At 35.6% G+C, this 2,978-nt stretch overlaps 1 long non-coding RNA gene across 1 annotated transcript; it reads right to left on the bottom strand.

Annotated features, from left to right (window-relative positions):
- Window positions 1–384: 384 nt before the first annotated feature.
- On the bottom strand, window positions 385–2,345 carry LOC132624977 (uncharacterized). Its single transcript, XR_009576590.1, has 3 exons — window positions 2,152–2,345; window positions 1,684–1,729; window positions 385–822 (listed from the first exon to the last, which is right to left on the bottom strand). It is a non-coding gene; the product is annotated as an uncharacterized LOC132624977 (long non-coding RNA).
- Between the last annotated feature and the right edge of the window lie 633 nt (window positions 2,346–2,978).

The following is a 2,978-nucleotide window of genomic DNA, read 5'->3' as shown; positions in this document are numbered from 1 at the left end:
AATCACTAGTCCCACATCGAAAACTAGGGCTTCAATATTCAAATTTGGGGTTTTATATAAAGAACCCCATTCCCACTGTTTTACACACACCTCACAAGTTTGCTAGAACCTTTAATTACTAAGTTTTTCTAGCTTAAAAATTTTGATTTCTTGTTAGTGGCTTGAGTTTCGAGGAGGAGCAAGGATCTCAACTCCAAATCTCGATAAAGGCTGCACATAAGAAAGGTAAATGCTCTTCCTTTCTTTATTTCAGTTCTGTATTTTAGTTTTGATATGTTGGCGTTTAGTGTTTTTGTCATGACCCAACCCCGTAGGCCATGACTAGTGCCCGACCTGGACACCCGTATACATACCTATCAGATATAGTCAAACTGAAACCACGAACAATATGGAACTTTACAAAAGAATTCCGAAAGTTCATAGCGTCATCATATATGTATACTCAGATAAATTGTCTCCTGAGGAGTCACAACTGATCAAATCATAAAATGATACGCAAGCCGACAAGGCTGCCACTACACATCAATATCATGTCATATGCAAGCCGGCAAGGCTGCCACTACGGACGGACGTCATATCATAGCACATCGTATAGACACAACTGAACAGAACTTATACACAACCCACACATATGTCTACAGACCTCTAAGAGTATCAACTGTGAAATATGACGGGACAGGGCCCCGCCGTACCCCTGGATAACATATACATATATATCTTATAAGATCTGTACTGAAAGTCTAAACCCCGGAACAACGGAGCTCTCCAAGATAGCTGAGTAGAAGTCCTATGTTGAAGGGTCACCAAACCAACTATCTGTACCTGCGGGCATGAAACGCAGCCCCCCCGAAGAAAGGGGGTCAGTACGGAATATGTACTGAGTATGTAAAGTATGAAATTCAGTAAAGAGGATCATAACTGAAACAAAGATTACCAGAAACAAGTATGACTTTTAAAACATCAATGCACTTGCCTTATGAAATGAAAGTCATGCATATCAATATCATATATCATATATATAACGTGTCCCGGCCCTCTAGTGAGGGACTCGGTGAATAAAGTCATCATATGCCCTCCTGGCCGCCATAACATATCATCATATCATCATAACATCATATCATCACATCATCATATCATCATATACATATATAACGTGTCCCGGCCCTCTAGTGAGGGACTCGGTGAACAATGCAGTGAAACTGTGCACGAAAACATGTCCTGGCCCGGGACTCAGTGAAAGATATATTGAGGCATGGACGAGCAGAGTAGTGAGAAACCATATGCAGTTTAAAACATTATCAAGACTCAACAGAATAAGAAGAAAGATTAACGCCTGAGTATCAATAGCGACAATCATAGCAAGTATCCCTCGGATATCATTATAGAATATATCAAGAGGCTTAGGAATCATAGACATGTATCAAGATCATATGAAACAACTTATAGAAGTCTGGACATTAGTTATTACAGAGTTCCTGAGAATAGGAGCTTATGTGTCGGCTGTTATTCAACGTACAGAAAACTGAAGAGGGAAACTCAATCATTTAAGAGCTCTAACATCAAGAAGTGAATAAGAATCACAAATCACACTCAACACTTATGAATAGAATTACCCCAAAGTTCACATCATTTATCACTTAGATCTAGGACATGCCAAAAGAAAGAAAGGACAGCTTTACATACCTGTTAGCGGTTATTCGTAACCCGTTCGTCTCGTCACTCTTTTAGCCTATTTAATATAAGAGTAACGTTATCGTTAGTAACTATATTTTCTAGTTCGCAAATATATAGTCCATTTCTTGTAGAACCTATATTTCAATTTATATATTCTTGTTTAGGGTTTTCTATTATCTAAAGATTTAGCGAAAATCCGGCAGCACTTCCCCTATATATATTCGCCTATCCCAAATTTCCAATTGCTCTCCTGTTGACACAGAAATACCAACAACAACAATATATATGATAAATTATCCTAATTCAGCCCATAACAATTTTAACAATCCAACAATTCTTCTGAACCCTTTTCAACCCACAATTCCGTATAACAACGATTTCATGTAATTTTCTTCTTCCCATTTCGCCCAATCCAATTTTAATAATTCCATTACAATACTATTAACACAATTACACCATAAAACAAGAAAATCTTACCTTAATTTTCTCGGAGGAATTTCTACTCTTAATTGCTCCAATTTTACAATTTCTTCTTCTCCGACTTAATATCCAATGTTGCTATCACCTCCTTGAACTTGTAATTCAACTTAGAACTTAATCAAAACAAGAAAAATAAAACTTTTCTTCAGCAACCATGGCTGGCCGTGAGCAGCCATGGAACTTTCTTCTTCTTTTTTTTTGATAAAATGAAATCAAAAATGGTGAATTCTTCATTAGCCCATTGCTTATATATGGTACTCCATATATGGCCACGTATCCCACTTATCCTTTGACTCACCAAAGCATTTTGTTGAGTTGTCATTCATTTTTTTTTTTTCGGGTGGGGCCCACAATTAAGAATTAACTTAATTAATTTAATTAATTACTAATTCCCACTTAATAATACAATCACAGTTAATTAATTCCTAATCTCCAATAATAATATTTTTTACACTAAATAAAATTTATAACAATTTATGTTCTAATTAAAATTGAAAATTAAAGGTTTCTACTTTTTATCCGAAAATAATTCCACCTTTAACTTGAGTCGATTTGCTTGACGTATAAATATACGGGGTATAACAGTTTTCATGTTTGTATGTGTTCATATGTTGTTCTAATTAGCTTGTGATTAGTCTTAAGTGGTCTGCTTTGGGTTCATTTTTAGCATAAATGTTGTTAAGTCTCAGTTAATGATCATTATGTGTTTGTTTTGGTTTAAGTTAGTTAGGGTTCAATGCTAACGTTTAAATATGGATACATGATGATTTGTTAAGCATGTGTCATGTAAAGTTTCATATTTACTTAATCAATATTGGCAATGC

Source organism: Lycium barbarum, chromosome 12 (genome assembly GCF_019175385.1).
Source record: "Lycium barbarum isolate Lr01 chromosome 12, ASM1917538v2, whole genome shotgun sequence".
Taxonomy (NCBI): domain Eukaryota; kingdom Viridiplantae; phylum Streptophyta; class Magnoliopsida; order Solanales; family Solanaceae; genus Lycium; species Lycium barbarum.
The sequence above is the reverse complement of the archived record's forward strand: the minus strand, read 5'-3'. Positions and strand labels throughout refer to the sequence as shown.